Genomic DNA, 27,449 nt, shown 5'->3' with positions numbered 1-27,449 from the left:
ACTTGAATGTCTTTAAGGCAAAATGTAGATTTGCCAACAGGAAAGGAATTAAGGATTATGGTGAGGGAGCAGGAAAGTGGAGCTGAGACCATGAAGAGCTCAGCCCTGATCTTATTGAATGGCAGTGCAGGCTTGAGGGGTCAGATGGCCTACTCCGGCTCCTATTCCTTCTGTTCTTATGTTCCCACTTTCCAGCCGTCCCTTTACCTGGGGGTTGCAAAGAAATATTGAAGGTTCTCGCCTTGTACCGTCAAAATTCACCTTTGTCCAACTTTGAACACCAACTTTTAGATCTGGTCTATTATTTTCTGCAACTATTTTAAAACTAGTAGAATTATCATCAGAGAATCCCAAGTGTGGAAGCAGGCCATTCGGCCCATCACATCCACACTGACCCTCAGAGCCTCCTATCTTATCCCTGTAATGCTGCATTTAACATGGCCAATCCCCCCAACCTGCACATCCCTGAACAATATGGGCAATTCAGCCTGGATTATCCACCCAACCTGCGCATCTTTGGAATGTGGGCAGAAACCAGAGCTCCCGGACGAAACCCACACAGACAACCTCAATAAGGTGATCATCCTGTTCCTATTTCCCAGTTCCATCCAAGTAAGTTCACCGGGCGAACTCCCATGAATATCCCCCCTAAGCACAACAATAATGTTATCCATAATCAAAAACACCATTTCATCTTCTCCCTTTCTTTCCTTCCTCTTAGATCTATTCCCTGGAACATTAAGTTACCTGTCCTTTCCAACCTAAGCCACGTTTCTTGAATACCCACTACATCCCAGTCCCATGTTCAAAACCATATCTTAAGCTCATCTGCTTTCCCTGTCAAACCTCTTGCATTGAAATAAATGCAGTGCAGTGCTATCAAAAGGACAGACTGATGGGCAGAGGGGGTAAGATGGCCCTGTTGGTGAGGGATGACGTTGAGCCCCTTGCGAAGGGAGAGACACAGAATCAGTAGACATCGAGTCAGATTGGAGGGTGGCTAATGTTGTCCCACTTTTCAAGAAAGGTGGGAGAGAGAAAACAAGGAATTATACAACGGTTAGCCTGATGTCAGTGGTGAGAAAGATGCTGGAGTCAATTATAAAAGATGAAATTATGGCTCATTTGGATAGCGGTAATAGGATTCGTCAGAGTCAGCAGGGACTTACAAAGGGGAATATACTGACTTGGATTGAAAATTGGCTGGCTGACAGGAAGAGTAGTGATAAACGCTTCCTTTTGGAATGGCAGGCAGTGACTAGTGGGGTATCACAAGGTTCGGTGCTGGGACCGCAGCTGTTTACAATATACATTAATAATATAGATGAACGTATTAAAAGTAATATTAGCAAATTTGCTGATGACACAAAGCTGGGTGGCTGGGTGAAATGTGAGGAGGATGTTATGAGAATACAGGTTAACTAGGACAGGCTAGGTGAGTGGACGGATGCAAAGCAGATGCAGTTTAATGTGGATAAATGTGTGGTTATCCACTTTGGAGGCAAGAACAGGAAGGGAGATTACTATCTAAAAAGAGTCAAGTTTGGTAAAGGGGAAGTACAACGAGATCTAGGTATTCTTGTACATCAGTCAATGAAAGCAAGCATGCAGGTACAGCAGGTCGTGAAGAAAGCTCACTGCACGCTGACCCTCATAACAAGAGGAATTGAGTATAGGAGCAAAGAGGTCCTTCTGCTAAGACCGCACCTGGAGTATTGTGTGCAGTTTTGGTCCCCACATTTGAGGAAGAGCATTGTGGCTATTGAGGGAGTGTTGGGTAGGTTCATGAGGTCAATTCCCGGAATGGCGGAATGATCATATGTTGAAAGATTGGAGCGACTGAGCATGTATACACTTGAGTTTCGAAGAATGAGAGAGGATCTGATTGAGACCTACAAGATTATTAAAGTGTTGGACACTGTGGAGGCAGGAAGCATGTTTCCATGGATGGGTGAGTCCAGAACCAGAGGACAGAGTTTAAACATAAGGGAGAGGCCATTTAGAACAGAGTTGAGGAGAAACGTCTTCACCCAGAGAATGGTGGGTTTATGGAATGTTCTGCTCCAGAAGGCAGTGGAGGCCAAATCTCTGGATACTTTCAAGAAAGAGATGGATAGAGCTGTTAAAGACAATGGAATCAAGTGTTACAGAGATAAGGCAGGAACAGGATACTGATTGTGGACGATCAGCCATGATCATAATGAATGGTGGTGCTGACGCAAAGGGCAGAATGGCCTATTCCTGCACCTATTGTCTATTGTACCTTGTCAGTCCTACCTCATTCTGTGCCTTGCCCTTGCCTGTCTAACTTCTAAACTGTATCAGTCTCAGACTTACCTCCTTTCTCACTATCTCTTTAGGTTTACCCCACGCCCTCACTGGTTTAATGCCTCCTGAGTAGCACGAGCAAATCTCCCTGCTTGGATATTAGACACTTTCCAATTCAGGTGTAATCCATCCTTCTTATGCACGTCAATTCTACCCCAGCAGAGATTCCAATGATCCAAAAATGGGAATCCTTCTCCACTGTATCAGATCCTTGGCCAGGCATTAATCTGCTCTACCCTGCTGTTCCTACTCTCACTAGCATGTGGCACCGGGAGTAATCCAGATATTACTACCCACAAGGACCTGCTTATTATCCTCCAGGCTAATTTGCAATATTGTCTCATCAGGACTTCATCCTTCTCTCTTATGTCATTGGTACCAATGTACAGTGACCTTCCACTGATCATTCTCCCCTTTCAGAATATTCTGCACCCTCGGAGCCATCCTTCACCCAGACAGTAGGGAGGCACCAGCCCATTCTGATGTCTCACTGTTAGCTCCAGAAACTGCAGTCTGTGCTGCAGACTAGAGTGCCCCCTATCCCATAGATCGCGTGGAACCTGATATACCTCACATTACACGAGATACTTGGCTGTCAGTGCGATATTCCCCGGACAGTGTGATCCCCGACGCTTTCCAAAACAGTATACTTGTTTGAGACGGAAATAACCACAGGATACTCCTGCACTACTTGCCCTCCGCTCCTCCCTTTCCGAGAGGAAACCCATCTACCTGACTGGATCGGCGGTTTTCCTAACTTTCTGAAACTGTCACCTATCACACCCCCCCCCCCCCCCCCCCGGCTCCTGTAAATTCTTCATTACCTTTAATCATCGCTCCATCTGGTCCATGAAATCCTACAGGATTTGCATCCTCACTTCCTGCAGACAATCAGGATCACTGAAACTTTCCTTAATCTCCTACATCCAACAGGAAGAGCACATCACTGTACGAATGGCCATCTCTGCACCTTAACAGTCCACAGACCCAGAAAAAGGCACACAGTCTTACAGCTTTACAAAACACGACTCTAGAATAAATTAGTACCAATATTTTATATTAAAAAACTTAATCAAAGTATCATAAGATGTGTATTTAAAGAAATAAACGGTCGCCCTACTGAATGTTGCAGCTTTACTAAAATAAAACAGACTAAGATTTATCTTTGAAGAGACTGAAACCCACCGAGCTGAGAGTCACAGATGAACAGCACTAAACAGAACCTTCGGTCAAATTTGTCCATGCCGACCAGATATCCGAACCTAATCTTATCCCTCTTGCCAGCACCTGGGCCATATCCCTCTAAATCTTTCCTATTCATGTCAAGTATCCAAATGCCTTTAAAATGCGGAAACTGTCAGCCTCCACCACTTCTTCTGGCAGCTTATTCCATACACGCACCACTCTCTGCATGAAAAAGTTGCTCCTTAGTTCCCTTTTATATCTTTCCCCTCTCATCCTCAACCTATGCTCTCTACTTCTGGACTCTCCTACTCAGGGAAAATACCTTGTCTGTTTACCCTATCCATGCTACTACTGACTTTATAAACCTCTACGGAGGTCGCTCCTCAGTCTCTGATGCTCCAGGGAAAGAAAGCCCCAGCCTTTTTGCTCTCTTCCTGCAGCTCAATATTCTTGTAAATCTTTGTTGAACCCTTTCAAGTTTCACAACATCCTTCCGATTGCTGGAGAACAGAATCGCACACAATATTCCAAAGGTGGCCTGACCAATGTCATGTACATGACCTTCCAACGTCTATACTCAATGCTCTGATCAATAAAGGAATGTATTCCAAACACTTTCTTCAATATCCTATCCACCTGCAACTCTACGTTCAAGGAAAATGAACCTTCACTGCAAGATATCTTTGTTCATCAACACTATCTAGGAATTTGCCACTAAGTGTATCAGTCCTGTTAAGATTTGCTTTTCCAAAATGCAGCACATCACATTTATCTGAATTAAATTACATCTGCCACTTCTCACCCATCTGAACAACCTCCTTTTTGTAATCTGAGGTAATCCTCTTCGCTGTCCACTATACCTCCAATTTTGGTGTCATCTGCAAACTTACTAACTATACCTCCTATGCTCATATCTGAATCATATATATAAACGATGAAAAGTAGTTGACCCAGCACTGTTCCTTGCGGCATTCCACTGGTCACATGCCTCCAATCTGAAAAACAACCCTCCACCACCACCCTGCCTTCTACATTTGAGCCAGTTCTGTATCCAAACGGCTAGTTCTCCCTGTATTCCATGAGATCTAACCTTGCTAACCAGTCTTCCATGGGGAACCTTGTCGAGCGCCTTACTGAATTCCATAGATCATGTCCACCTCTCAGCCCTCATCAATCCTCTTTGATACATCTTCAAATAACTTAATCAAGTTTGTGAGGCATGATTTCCCATGCACATAGTCATGCTGACTATCACTAATCAGTCCTTGCTTTTCAGAATACATGCGCATCTTGTTCCTCAGGATTCCCTCCAACAACTTGCCCTGCATCAATGTCAGGCTGACCGGTCGATAGTTCCCTGGCTTGTCCTTACCACCTTTCTTAAATAACGGCACCACGTTAATCAACCTCTAGTCTTTTGGCATCTCACCTGTGATAATCGATGATACAAATATCTCCGTAAGAGGCCCAGCAATCACATTCCCAGCTTCCCAGAGTTCTAGAGTATACCTGATCAGGTGCTGGGGATTAACCAAGCTTTACGGGTTACAAGACACCCAGCACGCCCTCCTCTGTAAGATGGACATATTCAACATGTCGACATCTATTTCCCCACATTCCATATTGCCCATGTCCTTCTCCACAGTGAACACTGATGCAAAACATTCAGTTAGTATCTCTCCCATCTCCTGCGGCTCCATGCATAGACTACCTTTCAGATCTTTGAGGAGCCCTATTCTCTCTCGAGTTACCCTTTTGTTCTTAATGTATTTATAAACACCCTTGGGATTATTCATAACCCTATTTGCCAAAGCTATCTCATGTCCCCTCTTTTCCCTCCTGATTTCCCTCTTAAGTATACTCCTACTGCCTTTAATGCTCAGGGTTTTTGGGGATTTTTGGATTGGAATAAATGCAAAATATTACATCTTGATAAAACAAACAAGGGCAGACTGACACTAATTAAAAACAGGGCCTCGAGTAGTGATATGGAACAAAGATGCCGAGGGGTTCGGGTCTTTCAAGTCTGTGTCACATGTAGACAGGGTGGTTAAGAAGGTGCTTGGCACACTTGCCTTCATTGCTCAGACCTTAGAGTACAAGAGTTGGGACATTATTTTGGATGTTGGGGAGGCCTTTTCTGGAATTCTGTGTCCAGTTCTGGTCATGCTGATATCGGGAGGACATTATGTAGTTGGAGCGGATTCAGAAGAGATTTACCAGGATTTGATGGGAATGGATAGTTTGAATTATAAGCAGAGGCTGGATAGGCTGTGACTTCTTTCACTGGCGCGCAGGAGGCTGAGGAGTGACCTTATTAGACGTTTCTCAAATCATGGAGGGGTGGTATCAGTAATGTGAACAGCAGGTGTCCTTTACAGGAAGGGACGTGACTCAAGACTGGGTCGATACCTTTTAAGGTGACAGCAGAACGGCTTTAAAAAGGCGTTCGGGATTTTTTTTTATTTTTGTTCAGATAATGGTTTGTGTGTGGAATGAACTATCAGAAGAAGTGGTAGTTGTGAATCAAATTACAATTTTAGGATGACACCGTGGCTCAGTGATTAGTACTGCTGCCAGGACCCCAGGTTCAATTCCAGCTTTGGACAACTGTCTCTGTGGGACTTGCACATTCTCCCAGTGTCTGCATGGGTTTCTTCCAGAGGCTCCAGTTTCCTCCCGAATCAGAGAGCAGCCTTATGGTCTGGTAGGACAATGCTGCCTTTACTTTTTACACAGTGATGCCACTGTGTCTCTGGGGTGGGGAGAGGGAATGCTGAAGGTGGTGGATGGGACACCACTCAGGCACAGTGCTTTGTCCTGGAGGATGTTCACTTTCTTTAATAGTGTTGGGGGGGGGTGCACTGATGCAGGCAAGTGGAGAATGTTCCAACACAATCCTGATGTGTGCCTTATAGAGAGCAAACAGACATTGGGGAATCACGGGTTTGGGGAAACTGAGGTATTCTCCTTGTAGCAAAGGCTATTGAGAGGAGCTGTGACAGAAGGGTTTAGAAAAGTTACACGTTATAATAATAAACCTTATACCCAACAGCTCATTATACAAGGATTACAGGACACACATTAAAGGTTTGGGAAGATTTAAAGGAGAACTTTTATGCAGCAAATGGGATTCGGATGGAATACAATACTCACACACAATGCAAATATCCAGGTCCTGATGAATTGACTAATTCAATCAGAGTTAGGTGTTACAATGACTGAGATTACCATCTGAATGTCCACCTGTAGTATCCTGTAATACAAGTTTATAAAATCCATCACGATCAGTTCAGGTTAGAAACTCGCACCATCCCCTCCTCCTGGCACATTACCCCTTGTGGAGGTCAGCAGTCAGTTCAGGTGGAAATCTATGTGGGTTTCTAGGAGTTTCCACCTTGGAATTTCATGTGACTGAACAGGGCAGATCTTTGACACATGGGACAGAATGATCCAAGAGTCAGTGAGATGTGGAGAGCAGGATTTGCTTCTTTTTTTCCTTCCGTGCTGCCGCTGTGCCTCATCAATAAGACATGTGGCGGGGGGGGGGGGGGGGGGGGGTGAAAGGCTCATGCAGCGCGATGGGCAAGTTGCCTCCATTCTGACCAATGGGCAGCAAGCTCCTCCCATAGAGTATCCCTAAAAACAGAGCAACTCTGCCTGCTTCACACTGCCCAGTGCTCCCAGTAAATGTTTAGAAGGGGGGGGGGGAACTCCTGGAAAAGGCATAACTGTAAAGTTCTAAGAGGATTGTGAAGTTGTGAAGAGAGAGAGATGCACAGGAGAAGGGGCAACAAGTTGCCAGATGGAGTATAATTTGGGAAAAACTGAAGTCGGTCATTTTGGAGGGGATAATAAGAGAACAGAGTGCTATTTAAATGGTGGAAACTGTAGAAAGCTACACCACAAAGGGACCGGGGGTAATTGTGCAGGAAACACTGAAAGCAGCAGATTCTGGGTCAGTCACAAAATCAAGGGTTCATTTCAGATTCATCAAGTTTAAGGTAACACCGACACGGGTAAGGGGTTTCAGTAGCAATGGAGCTAGGGTGAGGTGGAGACAAGCAACATTTGAGAGATTGGAATTCCTGGTGTTTGTGATTGCGTAGATGTCTGATCAGAAGGTCACCTTGGGGTCAGATATGACAGCAATGTTGTGAAGAGTCTAGTTCTATCTCAGACTGCACCCAGTGAGAGGGAGGGGCTCAGCTGTAAGGGAAAGGAATTTGTAATAGCAACTGAAGACAATGGTTTTAACCGTAACAATGTTTCTTTGGAGGAAATTGCAGTTAATCGAGTAGTGGGAATGTGATAAGCAGTTTGGTAACTGAGTAATAGTGGAGCAATGGAGAGGGATGGTGGGGAGGGAGAGCTAGGCATTGACAGTGTACATGTGAAACCTAACACAGCGCTTTTGTTAATGTCACCTCCTCGCAGTGCGTAGGTGAGAAACAGGACGGACCAAGGATAGATCCTTGAGGGACACCAAATACAAGGAATTCAGAAAGGAAAGGGAAAGTGGAGATGGAGCAGGATTTACATGAAGCTGAGGTCAAATTTTAGGTTTTTTTTGCAGAATGGATGAGAAGGTCATAACCAGAAAAGACAGACAGACAGAACAAGGAACAATACCTGTGAATTGGCGCGGGGGAGTGATGAGGAGGAAACAGAGTTGGAATGTCTGTAGTTTAGCGAGACTAGTAAAAGATCAAGATGAGCTCTGATAAGGCTTGACAAGAGAATGGAGAAAGATGTAAGTTTGGGACAAATATCAGGAACACCATGTGAGGCAGTTTGTCTTGGTGGGCTAGTGGGAGGGGGAGAAGCAGCAGAGACAGCTGATCGGATTGTCTCAGTCTTCGTGACAGAGAAACTCAATGTGCTCCTTGCTCTTGTTGTTGGAGGGAAGGATGAAGGAGACAGGATGATAGACAGTGTTTTACAAAGAAACAAATCCAGGGTTAGTGATATTTAAAATGAGTGAACAAACCTAATGTATTTAACTTTTATCCAGAATATTAAAATGTACAACTGAAGTCCTTGTTCGAATCCCAGCTCGGCAGATGGTGGAATCTAAAATCAAGAAAAAATAACTGGAATTAGGAATCTCCTGATCTCCATGGAACCATTGTCAATGGTGAAAAAAATCCTGCCAACCTGACAGTCGCCCAACAAGCTACTCACTGTTTTAATCACTGCAAAGTCTCAACAAAGGAATGAAACTGGATGGACCACTTGGCATCTAACAAGGCATTAGGAAATACAACCACAGAATCAGCCCTCTCGACTCTGCAACATCCTGCTCACTAACATCTGTTTTGTTTTGGGCCAAAACGTGGTGAGCTGTCTCACAGACTAGTCAAGGAACAGCCTGACATAGTCATACTCAGAGTAATCCCTGACAGATAATGGCCAGATACCACCGTCACCATCCCTAGATATCGAGAGTGTGATGATGGAAAAGCACAACAGGTCAGGCAGCATCCGAGGAGCAGGAGAATCGTGCCTAAGCCCTACATCAGCCTGATCTTCTGTGCTTTTCCAGCACAACACTCTCGATTCTGATCTCCAGCATCTGCAGTCTTCACTTTCTCCTGAAATCTCTGGATATGTCCTGTCCGACCAGCAGGACACACCAGGTAGAGGTGATGGCATAGTAGTGTACACACAGGAACCATTTTCCCTGGGAGTACTCAGCATTGACTTTGGACACCAGGAAGTCTCATAGCTTCTGCTGATTACCACGTATATTGCTCCCACGGCTGATGAATCAGTGCTCCTCCATGTTGAATAACACTTGGAGGAAGCACTGAGGCAATAAAATGGTGACAAGCCTCCTCTGGGTACAGGATTTCAACGTCCTCTACCAAGAGTAGCTCAGCAGCAGGATTACTGACTGAGCTGGTCGGGTCCTCAAGGACATAGCTGCTCAACGGGGTTTGCAGCAGGCGGTAACGGAACCAGCAAGAGGGAAAAACATACTAGATCTTATCAGTATGAATCTGCTAGCTGCATATGCATCTGTCCTTGACAGTATCGGTAAGAGCGACCATCCCAGAGTCATTTTGGAGACAAAGCCTTAACTTAAAGTTGAGGAAAAACCTCCATTGTGCTGAGTGGTACTATCACCGTACTAAATGAGACAGATGTAGGAACTCAAACTGGATCTCTCTGAGGTACTGTGGGATAACAACAGCAGCAGAACTGTACTCCAGCACAATCTGTAATCTCATGGGTTTGTACATCCTGCACTCATCCATCACAATGGACAAAAAAGGAGGGCATGCCATGAGCAGCACCAGGCATACCTAAAAATGAAATGCCAACCTGGTGAAGCTACCAAGCAGGACTATCTGCATATCAAACAGCATCAGCAGCAAGCAATCAATGGATCAGATCAGAGATCTGCAGTTCTGCCACACCCAGTTGTGAATGATAATGGACAATGAAACAACTCGTTGCAGGAAGCACCACAGATATCCTCACCCTTACTGATGGAGGGGTTTCACACGTCCATGCAAAAGATAAGATGACAGCATTTGCAGTAATTTTCAGCCAGATGCAAAGTGGGATGATCCATCTTAGCCTTCTCCAGTGGTTCCTAACGTCACAGATGTGAGCTTTAAGCCAGTTCAATTTAGTTCGAACAATGTCGAGAAATGGTTAAGTCGTGTAAAGGCTATGGGTCCTGCTAACATTCTGGCAATAATACTGATAGTTGTCCTCCAGAACGTGCCACCCACCAAGCCACGTACCGCTCCAGCACTGGCATCTACCGACAATGTGGAACATTGCCCAGGCATGTTCAACACAAAAACACAGGGCAAATCCAACTCAGGCAATTTCCCTCTGTCAGTCCACACTCGATTAGCAGTAAAGTGATGGATAATGTCATCAACAGGGCTATCAAGCAGCAGCTGCTCAGCAACAGCCAGCTGACCGACACTCATTTTAAGCTCCACAAACAGAGGCAGCAACATTCCGACTTCATGAAGCAACTGCAAACCTTGGCTGAACTTTGCAGGTAAGATTTTACACTACCGCAATCTGATTAATATTATTAAACTCCACGGCTTAATAACTTGAGGTTGGTTGCTTGTTCCACAGTTATTGATGGTTTTGCAGTCATCTATGATCAGGAAAGGCAGGGTGAATGCACTCAGTCTTTTAAGAAAAAAAGGGGGGTGGCTCAACGGTTAGCACTGCTGCCTCACTGCACTAGGGGCCCAGGTTCAAATCCAGCCTCGGGCGATTTTCTCCAGTGTCACTGTGGGTTTCCTCCAGGCGCTAGTTTCTTCCCACAATCCAAAGAAGTGCATGTTAGGTAAATTGGTCATGCTAAATTGCACTGGTTCGGTGCTTTAATCAGGGGAAAATGTTGAGGAATAGGTTTTTTTTGGGATAGTCTTTGGAGGTTTGGTATGGATTTGTTGGGATGAAGGGCCTGTTTCCATAACGTAGGGATTCCATGCTCTGAGTAATTTTGAGGATCTAACAGAATCCTGGTATTCAGAGGGTTCTCTGTTAGTTAAAATAGTATTGTGCACTCAGCTTATGTTACTTTCTGAAGCAGTTTGAGGTAGACTGCTCTGTACAATTTCTCAGAACAGATGCTCTGGAACCAATCAGGGAAGAGCTATTTTAGCCCGATGATACGATTGATTAATGAGCTCAAAACAAAAGACCCTTTTGGTAGGACTCAATGCAGCATGATAGAATTTAGCTTTAAGGTGAGGAATTTGGTTCTTCAACTAGTAACTAAACAAGGGTATAAAGGAGTAGCTAGCTAAACTAGAATGGGACTATAGTTAGAATGTTAATGCAGAAGAATATATTCAGTTATTGTATAATTCTCAACAATATCCATTGAATTGTAAAAGAAATGCACGATGAACAACGATGCATAGGTGAGGGAATTATGAATGACATCAAATTGAAAGAAAAGAAGGACAAAACTGCAAAGATGATGGTAGACCAGAAGGTTTAAAAATTTCAAACTACCGAAGGATGAAGAAAAAAAAACAAATGGAAGATATTTTGTCCCTTGTCAGAGAGCCTGTTATAACATCTTTGCTCCCATTAATACCTTGTTTATTTCCCAGCATTAGGATGTAGCAGTATCTTCCGGATTAGTAAGATAATTGGACAAATTAACCCACTAGTTACTCAGCCTAAAACAAAGTGCTCTTGTGATGCTGTGGTAGTGTCTCCAACTTTGAGCCAGAAGGCCTGGAACTGCCCCACCTGCTCCAGAGGTGTCATAATGCCTCGAAATATGTTGATTAGGAAAGCAATATGAGACAAACTTCAGTAATTGATTGGACAGTCTTGATGGTCTCTGGAAATCCCAAACTTGACTGTTTTGTATCCTCACCTGAGGCCTGATCTCAATTAATCTTCCTCATTTAAACGGAATTGCCTTTTCTTGTGTTGAATATAATTGAAGTTTGTCCTGTCTGCATGCCCCCTTGTGCAAAACCTGTTGCAATCTGTCAAAGAACAAGATTGAAAACTCAGATTAGCTGATAGCCTGTTCAAGGGCTTAAACCAGTGGCCTTTTCCACTGGGACAGAAGGCGCTGTAGAATTGATCCCATTTCCCATTGAACTGAGACAGGAGGTGGTGAGTTTGCTTAAATGTCTTTCACTAAAACATTTTTGAATTAAAATAAATTACTTTGGTTGCAGTGCAATTGAATTCAGAGACTAAGTGGGGACTATCGAGTGTCATTTCTTCGTTTGCTTCATCGCAGAAGGAATGAGAGCAGCCCAACGCCAGCCGAACCTGCAGAGGAACTGCCAGATATTAAAATGCGTAACTCCACTTCATTAGCCAGTCTGACTGAGTCATCCAGACTCAAACATCATGACTGGAGGTGGACTTTTTGTGTTCACTGTGGATGCTTTTACAGAGTTCAAAATTAATGCATAACATATTTCTTCAGAACTGAAAACAACAAATACTGAAGATCATAGGGTGGAGCCGATGGCCGAATGGTATTATTGCTAGACTGTTTATGCAAAGATCCAGGTTGCATTCTGGAGAACCAGGTTCGAATCGTGCCACAGGAAATGGTGGAATTTGAATTCAGTGAATATCTGGAATTAAGAATCTCATGACCATGAATCCTTTGTCGGGTAACGGAAAACCAATCTGGTTCACTAACATGCTTGAAGTAAGAAGCAACCATCCTTACCTAGTTTGTCCCACATGTGACTCCAGACACACAGCAATGAGCTTGACTCTTAACTGCCCATTGGGCAATTAGGGATGAACAATGAATGCTGCTGAGCCAATGACACCCTCATCCCGTGAACTTTTTTTTTTAAATCGATGGCGAGAGCAAGCTAACAATTTGAGTCCAGATGACACTTCATCAGAGATCTGATCGAGTCATTGAGACACATCGTTAGCTTGCTTGGTCTCCGTGGATGCTTTCTGACCTGCTGTCAACTCCAGCATTTGCTGTTACAGTAGAGATTCCACCATCTATAGTAATTTCCTCCCATACTTCTTCATTACATTGTTTATTAAATGTCCACTAAATTGCAGCTACTACTCAACACCTTACCTACAGAGTACTGTGACCCTGGTGTCAAAAGCCTCCATTAACTTGTTCAATTACACCAGAGTTTAGGACAATTGCAAAATGCCACTGTGGCTGAAAAGAATCGAATCATAGTCATACAACATGGAAACGAACCCTTCGGTCCAACTCGTCCATGTCAACCAAATTTCCCAAACTATGCCAGTGCAGTTTGCCTGCATTTGGCTCATATTCCTCAACCTTTCCTATTCATGTACCTCTCCAAATGTCTTTTAAATGTTGTAACTGTACTTGTATCTACCACTTCCTCTGGCCGTTCATCCCGTGTAGCAACCAATCTCTTTGTGAAAACCTTGGCAACTGATAGTTTCACTGTTGACTATGGTGTGTGAATCACTGGGGATTATTGTTTGTTCAGTACCACCCCTGTCTGAGCACGGCTTGAATGTAGCTTGGGCCTCCTTGTGGGTTACCACATGCTGCTCAATGCGTGGTGTTTGCGCAGCGCAGCTGTCTATGGGTGGGGATGTTGTGGAAGGAAGGAGGAGGCATTAAGGAATTAATGAATTTATGGAATGTAGGTGTCAATGGCTGTGTGAACATTTATTGCCTCATTCTAATGCCCTTGAGAAGGTGATTGTGAGCTCCCTTTTTGAATCACTGCAGTCCGTGTGGGTTGTAGGCGTATTGGTAGTGCTTTTGGGAGGGAGTTCCAGAATTTAGGCTCAATGACACTTTAACACTGCTGAAATATTTTCAACTCCAGATGGTAGTGGCTTGGAGGTGAACCTGCAGGAGGTGGTGTTCTCATGAATCTGCTTCCCTTTTCCTTTTAGTTGGTATTGGTCATAAGTATGGAAGATGCAATTGAAGTATTATGAATTGATGTAAAGTATCTTGTAGATAGTACATAGTGCTGCTCTGGGCATCAATGGAGGATGGAGTGAATGTGGTGCCAATCAAGCAGTCTGCTTTTTCCTGATGCTGTCAAGCTTCTTGAGTGTTCTTGCAGCTGCCCCCAAACCTAGCCAAGTAGCGAATATTCTATTGCACTCCTGAGTTGTCTTGTGGATGGTGGACAGGCTTCAAAGATTCGCGGGGTGGTTTACTTACGGTAGTTATATAGCTGGTCCACTTCAATTTCTAGTCAATAGTAAACCCCCAGAATGTTGATGGTGAGGGATTCGGTGATGGTGGGTTTGGAGAAAAAGGCTGCAAGGTTTTTGGTGAAGGAGCTTCAGGCTGAAAGCGAGGGAGGGGGGAATAAGGTAGAGGCTAAAAATTGATAGGTGTGGAAAGATGCTGCTGAGGAGACATCAGGGTCTTTTCTCTATGCTCGGCCCAGCTAGTCTGCTGACACTCCTGTAGAGATATTGTGCATCACCTCATCAAATTAAACAGCTTCTCACCATAGTCTTTCCAATACCATGCCCATTAAACACCTTGTATTAGTCCATTCTTCTTACTTCCTCCTTTTGAAATAAGAACATAAGTGCATCAGAATTAGCAACAGGATCATTAATCCAGCCCCTTGTACCTGCTCTGCCATTTGATACAGTCACAGCTAATCTCATCTTGGCATGAATACCACTTTCCTGCCAGCTCTCCTTAACTTTTCAACCCATTACTAATTAAACCTGTGTGTCTCCTGTTTAAATTTACTTAGTGTCCCAGAATCTACGTTGTTCAGAGGTAGCGAATTCCACTGATTCACCATCCTCTGAGAGAAGTAATTCCTCCAACTTCCCCTTTATTGTAAACTTCTGACTCCTCATTTTAGGTGGAATCATCTTCTCTGCATCTACTTGGTCAATCCCTTGACCATTTTATAAACCTCAATGACCCACTTCTCATTCTTTTGCTCCAATGAATATGAATACAAATAGTGGTTGTAGTTCAGCTTGTGACATTTGAATAACTGTGGCAGAGGATGTTTGTTCAAAACTGAGCTGGACAGTTAGTGCTTTTCAAATAAGAAATAGTTGATGAGATTAAGTACATTCATATATTGGAGTTTTGTTTTTAGAAAGACTTACTTTTGGGAAGATTTGGTAAAGGGAATATTGCAGTCAAAGCTTTGGAAGATTAACCTCCACCCATGTGTGAGGTAGTACACTGTGGTCAATAGAATAAAGAGATCACTTACTTTTTGGAAATATGTCCTTAAATAGGGCAGAGGGATCTGGAGATAGGAATGTGTCACTAGCAGTAAATGGCACGGATTTGTGAGGTTAGTTAGAAAAGTAGATTATGGGTTTATTTCTGGGGCGACAGAATGGAAATGTATTAAATATGTGTAGAACCACAGACAGATCACCATTGAAGCACTGCAAACTTCATATTGTAATATGGATGTCGAGACAGTAGAGAAGATAGAGAATAGTCATTGGACTTATATCAAAACTGAAGTTGAATTCATCAAGTAAGATTGGACAGTCTTGTCTTGTTGTAAAAGAATGACATGGTCCTGTTAGGTAGGCGTTTGATAGGGAAGACATAGAAAAGATGTTTCTGCTTGTGAATGACACTATCCACTGGAGCTGGGGATATAATTGTAGTCACTATTAAATCCAATGGGGACTTTGCAGAGGGCGACAAAGTTTTTACCCAGAAAGGGGTCTGACTGTAGAACCTAGCTCATCAGGAATAATTGAAGCAAATAACAAATGAGTTCAAGGAGGAGTTTGAAATACAAGAAATCAAAGAAAATTATTTTGATGGGTTTCGGTTGAGAAGGAGGCCTGTGTAAATCACAAATACTGAGAACCTGTTTTTCTGTCCTGAAACTATGCATCTGTGTTGATCTGTGATATTTCTATATTAGCAGCAGCGGCAGCAGTAAACAAGACAGCTCACTCTTACCATTCTTGGAGAAAAGCAGAACCTCTAGACACACCACGGAAAATAACTCTTTTGAGGAGGTGGTTCAAACAGTGGCCAATGACTCGATCCGCAGAGACAGTGTGCCTTCATTATCTGGTAGGAAAGGCGAATTCTTTAACCAGAAAAGGTGTTTTGTCCTTCCACTGATCTCATGACTTAAACGGGGAAATGTGTCTCTTCAATCAATCAATCAATCAATCAAATCTATTGCTACGTTAGCACTCCTCCGCTACCCAAAGGATATGTTGGTCAAATAGGCACATGTCCTGCGCTGATTTAATTCAAGGCACATGTCCTGCACTGATTTAAGTTGGATTGAACTTAGGTTATTCAATCCACGTTCCTTGTGTTTCCCTTGGATCTGTGGTTGTGCATAAGGAAACTTAAATAATGTGTGATTCAATATCAAAGTTGTATTGAATCAATAATTGTAACCCAACTCTGCTCCTTGAGCAGATAATTAATCCAACGATTCTAGCTCAGCATCTAACTTCAACTTCAAATTCTAAACCTTTCAGTGAGCAATGGAAAATAACAAAGAATAATGTCAATCATTTATTGACTCTCCAGACTCTGCTTCTGTTGCCACTGAATACTCTCATGAGTTTGACGAGTCCATGACTAAAGATGAGATTGAAGAGAAATCCTTCCGTTCCCTTCTGCTGTCAAAGAGTCATCACCGCTTTAATATGGGGAAGAAACGCAGCCAGCAGGATGATTCAGATGAGGACATCGTGCGGGACCAATTGGCTTCTCCTATGGATTAGGGTGACTGGTGGTGCCAAATAGTGGAATCTCAGTGCTTGGAATTGTTGTTCCTCTCCATGTTCGAGGTATCTTGCCACGAGATTCAGATGGAGAGGACGAGGAAAATATGGTGGAACGAGTGCGAGTCAACAGTTGGGCGGGGCGTGTATTTTTGAAACAAAAAGTGAGTACCACTCGGTAACAATGTGCCCAGAGTCGATAAATCATGACGGGGAATAAATATTTCACATTGTTAATCTTTGTGATCGAGTTCCCATGTAGTGAAGGCAAAGATTAATATTTACTGGGAATCCTTGCTCCCCAGTCAGGTAAACACATGCTAAATTTGACTGCTAAGAATGTCCCTGAATTTACACCTTTCTACTGTCCATTCAAGGTGATAAGATGCAAAAGACAGGGGGCGTTTGCAGAGGAATTTGATTTGAACAAGAGACATTTGTGCAGATAATAAGAGATATTCTAATTAGAAGGATATAGTTAGTGATATCCTGCACGGATCGATGTAGGAGCCCTAATTATTCGCTATTCACAATGAATGGAAAGCCACATTCAAAATTTGGGGCCACTCTACAGATACACCGATTTCAAGTGTAGGTAGATGGAAGCACAGCATTAGAAAGCAATCTTGATAGATTCAGTAAATGAAAAAACAACGACAGATAAGTTTATGTCTGCAAGTGAGAGTTCGGATCAAAATAGGATATTTCTTGATTGTGAAAATTGAGAGAGTGTGGACTCCAAAGAAACTTGTTGGGATTGATCCAGCTGTATAGTTGACGAAAATGTCTCAAACAGGTTCAGAAAAGTGACCAAGGGGCCATTGTAATGTAGACATTGATCTCGACAGAAGACTAGAAATCAAAGGATTAGAAATCATGCTTCAGCAAATCAGAGCCTAGTTAGACAAAGCTGTCAGGGCTGGGCACCATGGCTTAAGAAGGGTATCACTCTGAGTGGAAGTGCAGTGTAGATTTACTGACGTGATACTTGGATTCCAAGACTTAACTTAAGAAGAAAGATTAAACAGATAAAATGTTCGAGTCAGAACATTGCGGTCTGATATCCGGGAACACTTAAAGACCCAGAAATGGATAAAGTTTGATAACGTTCCACGAACAGCGATTGATTGAAAATCTTTTGCAAATTTTAAATCAGAGGTTGATCGATTTTGAATGAAAATGCTGATTATGGGACAAAGACAGGGATTTGTCATGATGATGAAGATTACCATGATTTGGGTGAATGGTGGAATAGGCTCACGAAGCTAAATAGCCTCCTCGTGTTCAGATGTTGATGTAACCATGGCACCCTTATTCTCTGCAAGTGCACCTCCTGTTGTGTTTTTGGTTATTTATCAGAACGTGGCAGCAAATTAGTGACTGAAGTCCTGACCAGAAAATTATCAGCATGAGGGACTTCGCTGGTCTTAATTTGTTTCACAAATAATGAAATGACATGGAATATTTACTAATCCTGATAAATATTGGGATAGTTTGTTGGGATTACTTGTGATGCAGCATGATTAGCATGTCTGATGATACTCCAACTACTTTTAAGCGTTGCTGTTGTCTGCACTCAGTCCGGTGTTTTCGTGGATTACAGGGCAATTTTTACTTGAGTCAAGATAAGCAGATCACTTCACTCTTTACTGTTTGTCTTCCTGTCTTTTACTGTCCCATATTGTTTGAGCATCCTCTTCTCGGGGGACAAGACAGTTTCTCTACATTCACTATGGAGATGATGCAACAGTACATGGAGGAGGAGGAGCTGCGTGCACAGCACCAGGTGTCACTCCTCAAACTGTGAAGACAAGCCTTGAAGGAAAAGACCAAAACAGAGCTGGCCTGGTTGGAGCCCCAAAACAAGGGAGGAGCTGACCTATGCAGTGATGTTAAGCTTAATTGCCATGCAAAAATATGATGTTAGAATGTGCAACTCCTTCCAGTAATCCTTCCCAGAAAAGGGAGGAAAACCGTTGTCAATTCTCATTGCAGTCTGGCTGTTGTCCAGAATCTAGGGATTCACATCATCTTTCCCCTTATCATTGTTGTGGACTGCGTAGAATGAAGTCCATTTTGATTTTTTTTTGTTTCAGATTTTTAAGTTCCTTCTTTGAATTTGGATGTTTCCGGGAATGCTGGTGTTTGTTCCCTTTCCCTCGTTCTCGAAATGGTCACGGTGGTGAGCTGCCTTGAGCCACTGCAGTCTGCTGGGTAAACATAAACATGTCAACCCCCACGTGCTGTTAGGTTTGAAGCTCAGGGCTCAGTAGCAGATTGATTGAAAACTGCTGTCCTAACCCACGTGTCAGACTTTTAAATAATATTTTTCAATGGATGTCAGCACTGCTGGCAAGGCCAGTGTTGTTGTCTCTTCTTCATTGCACTTGGGGCGTTGATAGTGAACCATTTCCTCAAACATCTGCAATTCACCTGCTCCAGGTACTATCACAATGCTGATCAGAAAGAAATACTTGGAATTGTGATCCGATAGCAGTGAAGAAACGATATATTCTTAAGTCAGGACGGCGTGTGGCTTGGAGAAGAACTTTACCGGTAAGGTGTTACCATGTTATCTACTTGCCTGTGTCATTTTAGGTGGCAGAGGTCGCAGGCTTTGAAGATGCTGTTGAAGGAGTTCAGTGATTGCTGCAGTGCACATAGCTTTCCCTGTTTATTGGTGAAGGGAGTGAATGTATAGTTTGATGAATGTGTGCTGATCAAGCAGGTTGCTACATCCTATCTGGTGTTATGTTTTTTGGGCATGTAATGGGAAGACAAAAAGTGAGTTACTTAGTGAAGAATTTTCAACCTCTGACCTGTTTTTGTTGGCATAATGTTGTATAAAGTTTGTGAGAAGATTTGTAGCTCGGGTGCTCGTTGTTGTGGTTCTGTTCGCCGAGCTGGAAGTTTTTGTTGCAAACTTTTCGTCCCCTGTCTAGGTGACATCCTCAGTGCTTGGGAGCCTCCTGTGAAGCGCTTCTGTGGTTTTTCCTCCAGCCTTTATAGTGGCCTGTCCCTGCCGCTTGCGGTTGTCAGTTTCAGCTGTCCGCTGTAGTGGCCGGTATATTGGGTCCAGGTCTATGTCTTTGTTGATGGAGTTTGTGGATGAGTGTCATGCTTCTCGGAATTCCCTGGCTGTTCTTTGTTTCGCTTGCCCTATAATGGTAGTGTTGCCCCAGTCAAATTCATGTTGGTTGTCGTCTGCGTGTGTGGCTACGAGGGATAGCTGGTCGTGTCGTTTCGTGGCTAGTTGATGTTCGTGGATGCGGATCGTTAGCTGTCTTCCTATTTGTCCTATATAGTGTTTTGTGCAGTCCGTGCATGGGATTTTGTAAACTACATTAGTTTTGCTCATGCTGGGTATCGGGTCCTTCGTTTTGGTGAGTTGTTGTCTGAGAGTGGCTGTTGGTTTGTGTGCTGTTATAAGTCCTAGTGGTCGCAGTAGTCTGGCTGTCATTTCAGAGATGTTCTTGATGTATGGTAGTGTGGCTTGTCCTTTGGGTTGCGGCATGTCCTCGTTCTGTTGTCTTTCCCTGAGTCATCTGTTGATGAAATTGCGAGGATATCCGTTTTTTGCGAATACCTTGTATAGGTGTTCCTCTTTCTCTTTTTGCAGTTCTGCTGTGCTGCAGTGTGTTGTGGCCCTTTTGAATAGTGTCTTGATGCAAAAAGATGAAGAGGAACACCTATACAAGGTATTCGCAAAAAACGGATATCCTCGCAATTTCATCAACAGATGCCTAAGGGAAAGACAACAGAACGAGGACATGCCGCAACCCAAAGGACTAGCCACACTACCATACATCAAGAACATCTCTGAAATGACAGCCAGACTACTGCGACCACTAGGACTTATAACAGCACACAAACCAACAGCCACTCTCAGACAACAACTCACCAAAACGAAGGACCCGATACCCAGCATGAGCAAAACTAATGTAGTGTACAAAATCCCATGCAAGGACTGCACAAAACACTATATAGGACAAACAGGAAGACAGCTAACGATCCGCATCCACGAACATCAACTAGCCACGAAACGACACGACCGGCTATCCCGAGTAGCCACACACGCAGACGACAAGCAACATGAATTTGACTGGGACAACACTACCATTATAGGGCAAGCGAAACAAAGAACAGCCAGGGAATTCCTAGAAGCATGGCACTCATCCACAAACTCCATCATGAAACACATAGACCTGGACCCAATATACTGGCCACTACAGCGGACATCTGAAACTGACAACCGGAAGCGGCAGGGACATGCCTCTATAAATGCCGGAGGAAACACCACAGAAGCGCTTAACAGGAGGCTCCCAAGCACTGAGGATGTCACCCAGACAGGGGACGAAACGTTTGCAACAAAAACTTCCAGCTCGGCGAACAGAACCACAGCATAATGTTGTATAGCTGATCCGGTTCAGTTTCAGGTCGAGGTTAACTCTATTGTGTTAATCGTGAGGGAATCAGTGATGATAATACCACTTAATATCAAAAAGATTGCAAGAGATGGTCATTGCTTGGTATGGTCATTGCTTGGTGTGCATGCCAACCATGCTGCCATGATACTGTAGTCACACATGCGAGACTAGTTGTGGGCAGAAGATTTCCTTCTTCAAAGACTATCCATGAATTAGTTGAGTTTTTATGGCTAGTTAACGTCTTTGTGGACACTTTTAGTGACACCATCTCTTTATTTCTAGATTTTCTTTTAAAGTACACTTTTTTTTTAATTTCGTGAGCAGAAACAATGTCTAGTTTTAATAAATTTTCACCAAATTGAGTATGACAAACATGTATGGGCATTAAAGTTATAAAATATCTAGAAGAATTTGCTGTTGAACAAAATCTTAAACCCTGAACATTCTCTTTCTGGTTTAGTTGCTAATTCGTGAAAATGTGTGATCTCTTTGGGCAGATTTACCCAAGTTTGTCTTCCAATTAGAGCATCATTATACCATGTGTAGTGAGCTGCGGTTTAATAAAGAATTTGAATCTCTTGTCAAGAGGAAGAAAAGGCTTATGTTAGGAAGGGACGTGAAGCTTAGTTAGGACTCTTGAGAGTTACAAGTTAACCAAAAAAGACCTAAGGAGAGAGATAAGAAGAGCCAGGAGGAGACTTGAGAAGTCTTTGGCAGACAGGATCAAGGAAAACCATAAAGCTTTCTATAGATATATCAGGAATAACAGAATGACTAGATAAAGATTAGGGCCAATCAAGGATAGTTTTGGGAAGTTGAGCGTGGAGTCCGAGGAGATGGGGAATTATTTTTTTTTTGTTTTGTCAGCATTCACACTGGAAAAAGGTAGTGTTGTTGAGGAGAATACTGCGAAGCAGGCTACTGGACGAGACAGGATTTAGGTCCAAAAGGATGTGTTAACAATTCTGGAAATTGTGAAAATATATAAACCCCCTGGCCCGGATGGGATTAATCGTGGGAATCTCTGGAAAGCCAGGGAGGAGAGTGCCAAGCCTTTGGCTTTGATCTTTCTCGTCATTGTCGACAGGAATAGTACCAGAAGAATTGAGGATAGCGAATGTTGACGATAGCTAATTAGAGACCAGTGAGACTTACTTCGGTTGTGGGAAAAGTGAATGAAAAGGTTATAAGAGATAGGAATTATAATCATCCAGAAAGGAATACGTTGATGAGTAATAGTCAACACTCCTTTGTGAAGGTTAGGTCATGCTTCTCAAACCTTATGGAGTTATTTTGAGAAAGTGACCAAACAGCTGTATGAGATTAAAGCAGTTGATGTGGTGTCTGTGGATTTCAATAAGGCATTTGATAAGCAGACCCACGGAAGGCTATTCCACAAAATACGGAGGCATGGGATTGTGGGTGATTGAGTGGTTTGGATCTGTAATTGGCTAGCTGAAAGAAGACAGAGGCTGGTGGCTGATGGGAAATGTTCATGCTGGAGTCCAGTAACGAGTGATGTACCGCAAGGATCTGGTTTGGGTCCAGTGCTGTGTGTCATTGTTATAAATGACCCAAATGAGGGCATCGAAGGGTGAGTACATTTGCAGATTACATTAAAATCGGTCGACTCGTGGAGACTGGTGTAAGATGTTGTAGGTTACAGTGGGAAAGAGATAAGCTGCAGAGCTGGGCTGAGAGGTGGCCAACAAAGTTCAATGCAGAAAAGTGTGAGGTAATTCACGAAGGAAGAAGCAACAGGAATAAAGAGTTCCGGGCTAATGGTAAAATCCTTGGTAATGTAGATGAGCAGAGAGATCTCTGTATCCTGTACATAGATAGAACATCGAACATAGAACAGAGAAGAATACAGCGCAGTACAGGCCCTTCGGCCCTCGATGTTGCGCCGATCCAAGCTCACCTAACCTTCACTAGCCCACTATCCTCCATATGCCTATCCAATGCCCGCTTAAATGCCCATAATGAGGGAGAGTCTACCACTGCTACTGGCAGGGCATTCCATGAACTCACGACTCGCTGAGTAAAGAAGCTACCCCTAACATCTGTCCTATACCTACCCCCCCTTAATTTAAACCTATGCCCCCTTGTAATAGCTGACTCCATACGTGGAAAAATATTCTCACTGTCGACCCTATCTAAACCCCTAATGATCTTGTACACCTCTATCAAGTCACCCCTAAACCTTCTTTTCTCCAATGAAAACAACCCCAAGTGGCTCAGCTTTTCCTCATACGATCTTTCTACCATACCAGGCAACATCCTGGTAAACCTCCTCTGCACCCGTTCCAGTGCCTCCACATCCTTCCTATAGTATGGCGACCAAAACTGCACACAATACTCCAGATGCGGCCGCACCAGAGTCTTACACAACTGCAACATGACCTCAGTACTCCGGAACTCAATTCCTCTACCAATAAAAGCCAGTACGCCATATGCCTTCTTCACCGCACTATTTACCTGGGTGGCGACTTTCAAAGATCTGGACACCAAGATCCTTCTGCTCATCCACACTACCAAGTATCCGACCAGTAGCCCAGTACCCCATCTTTTTATTACTCTTACCAAAGTGAATCACCTCACACTTAGCTACATTGAACTCCATTTGCCACCTTTCTGCCCAGTTCTGCAGCTTATCTATATCCCGCTGTAACCTGCCATATCCTTCCTCACTGTCTCCAACTCCTCCGACTTTCAAATCATCCGCAAACTTGCTCACCCAACCTTCTTACCCCTCCTCCAGGTCATCTATAAAAATGACAAACAGCAATGGTCCCAAAACAGATCCTTGTGGAACACCGCTAGTGACGGCACTCCAAGATGAACCTTTTCCATCAACTACTACCCTCTGTCTTCTTCCAGCCAGCCAACTCCTAATCGAAACCTCCAACTCAGCCTCAATGCCATACCTCCGTATTTTTTGCAGGAGTCTACCATGGGGAACCTTATCAAACGCCTTACTAAAATCCATATACACCACATCTACCGCTTTCCCCTCGTCCACCTCCTTTGTCACCTTCTCGAAGAATTCAATAAGGTTTGTGAGGCACGACCTGCCCTTCACAAAACCATGCTGACTATCCTTGATCACATTATCCCTATCCAGATGTTCATAAATCCTATCCCTTTCAATTCTCTCTAAGATTTTGCCCACAACAGAAGTGAGACTCACCGGCCTATAGTTACTAGGGTTAACTCTACTCCCCTTCTTGAACAAGGGAACCACATTTGCTAGCTTCCAATCTTCTGGCACTACTCCTGTAGAAAACGAGGACATAAAAATCAAGGCCAATGGCTCTGCAATCTCCTCCCTTGCTTCCCAGAGAATCCTAGGATAAATGCCATCAGGCCCAGGGGACTTATCTATTTTCACCCTTTCCAGAATTTCCAACACCTCTTCTCTACATGCCTCAAAGCCATCCATTCTACTTAATTGTGACTCAGTACTCACATTGACAACAATGTCCTGTTCCTGATTGAATACTGACGAAAAGTATTCATTCAGTGTCTCCCCAATCTCTTCAGCCTCCACATAAAAATCAAGGCCAATGGCTCTGCAATCTCCTCCCTTGCTTCCCAGAGAATCCTAGGATAAATGCCATCAGGCCCAGGGGACTTAACTATTTTCACCCTTTCCAGACTTTCCAACATCTCTTCTCTACATGCCTCAAAGCCATCCATTCTACTTAATTGTGACTCAGTACTCACATTGACAACAATGTCCTGTTCCTGATTGAATACTGACGAAAAGTATTCATTCAGTGTCTCCCCAATCTCTTCAGCCTCCACTACTATCCTTGACTAGACCTATTCCTACCCTAGTCATTCTCTTATTCCTGACATACCTATAGAAAGCCTTAGGATTTTCCCTAATCCTACCAACTGAGGACCTTTCATGTCCCCTCTTTGCTGCTCTTAGCTCTCTCTTCAGGTCCTTCCTGGCTACCTTATAACTCTCAATCGCCCCAATTGAACCTTCACGCCTCATCTTTACATAGGCCGCCCTCTTCCCTTTAACCAGGGATTCCAATTCCTTATTAAACCACGGCTCCCTCACACGACCCTTTCCTCCCTGCCTGACGGGTACATACTTATCAAGGACACTCAATAGTTGCTCCTTGAACAAGCTCCACATATCAATTACGCCCTTGACTTGAAGCTGACTTTTCCAAGCCACACATCCTAAGTCATGCCTCACCACATAATAATTTCCCTGCCCCCAGCTATAACTCTTGCCCTGTAGTGCACACTTATCCCTCTCCATCACTAGAGTAAAAGTCACCGAATTGTGGTCACTGTCCCCAAAGTGCTCACCTACCTCTCATTCTAACACCTGGCCTGGTTCATTACCCAGAACCAAATCCAGTATGGCCTCACCTCTTGTTGGCCTATCTACATATTGTGTCAGGAAACCCTCCTGCACACAGTGGACAAACACTGACCCATCTAACGAACTTGAGCTGTGGCTTTCCCAATCAATATCAGGAAAGTTAAAGTCCCCCATAACAACCACCCTATTACTTTCACTCTTCTCTTGAATCATCCTCGCAATCCTTTCTTCTACGTTTCTCGGAGTATTAGGAGGCCTGTAAAAAACTCATAACAGGGTGAGCTCACCTTTCCTATTCCTAACCTCAGCCCAAACTACCTCAGATGGCGAGTCTTCATCCATCGTCCTTTCCACAGCTGTAATACTATCTTTGACAAGCAATGCCACACCTCCCCCTCTTTACCCCCACCTCTGACCCTACTAAAACATTTAAACCCTGGAACCTGCAACAGCCAATCCTGTCCCTGTTCTACCCATGTCTCCGTACTAGCCACAATATCGAAGTCCCAGGTACCAACCCACGCTGCAAGATCTCTTAAAGTTGCCACCTAGGTTGCTAGGGTTCTTAAGAAGGCATTCGGTGTGTATGAGGGATTGAATTTCGGAGACATGGGGAAATGTTGCAGCGGTAGAAAGCCCTCGTGCGGCTGCACTTGCAGTATTGGTTACAGTTCTCGTCACTGCATTTTAGAAAGGATGTGGAAGCTTTAGAAATGGTGCAGAGGAGATTTACTAGGATGTAAACTGGTATGGAGAGAAGGTCTTATGAGGAAAGGCTGAGGAACTTGAGATTGTTTTCATTGGAGAGAAGAAGTTTGTGAGGTGACTTAATTGAGACATATAAGAAAGTCGGAGGATTAGATTGGGTGGACAAAGACAGCCTTTTTCCTCAGATGGAGATGACTGGCACGAGGAGACATAGCTTTAAATTGAGTGGATCTCGGACAGATATAGGACAGATGTCAGAGGTAGTTTCTTTACTAGGAGTTGAAGGGGTATGGAATGCACTGCCTGTAACAGTAGTGGACTCACCAACTATAAGAGCATTTAAATGGCCATTGGAATAACATATGGTTGATAATGGAATAATGTAGTTTAGATGGGCTACAGATTATTTTCACAGGTCGCGCAACATCGAGGACTGTTCTGTAATGTTCTATGTAAGTAGGGTTAATTTTCAACAAAGACTGAGCTTACATTGTGCATATTAGTTTGATTTCCTTATACTTCATAAGCATTTTGTTAAAGTTCTGTTAATCCATGCTTGCTATCAGCAACGTTTGTAGTCTACTTTGTCATTAAAATATAATTTTTTTAGTATTTTACAGAAATGAAATAAGAATGGTTTGTCTGTTCGTGAGAAACATCAACTTGAGACTCAGTACAGTTATTAAGTTGATAAGATGTGCACATGTTTATTTACGTAGAGGTCAAAGCTCTGCAACCTATACCTGTATATGCAGGAATACCTTCTGCTGTTGAGAATACCATCCTTTGTATTCATAGATATCGCGATACATTCTGCATTCTGTAGAAATAACAGCACAATCAATTGAGCTTTCAGCCAAATGTATATGTGTTTCTGTTCTTTCACTCCTGTAATCTGGCTCCTACCTGTTATCAGCATATCCTACAAAGGGATCCAAACATCTTGGCACTTGATCATGTGCATAGGAATAGGACTAGATAGTTGAGCCACTCATCTGTTTGCATTGAACAATAATACTTTCTTTTCTAGTAATAATAGTTCTTTTATTATTGATCTACATCTAACTGCCTTAATCTGTTTCCCTGAAAAATCAATCCCAAAAAAACAAAAAAAATCACTCTCACTTTTGAACTTTTCAATTTATTCAAAGCCTAGCATACTTTTTTTGAATGGCCCAAAGCAGGGAGGGGTAAGAAAGGGTAAATATTGGGATTCACACAACCCTATGTATGAAAGACATTTCCTGAATGGTTTA

The sequence above is a fragment of the Chiloscyllium plagiosum genome, unplaced genomic scaffold, assembly GCF_037043375.1.
Source record: "Chiloscyllium plagiosum isolate Xiang-an unplaced genomic scaffold, Cpla_swu_hap1 HiC_scaffold_45, whole genome shotgun sequence".
NCBI classification, from domain to species: domain Eukaryota; kingdom Metazoa; phylum Chordata; class Chondrichthyes; order Orectolobiformes; family Hemiscylliidae; genus Chiloscyllium; species Chiloscyllium plagiosum.
This window is presented reverse-complemented; position numbering follows the sequence as displayed.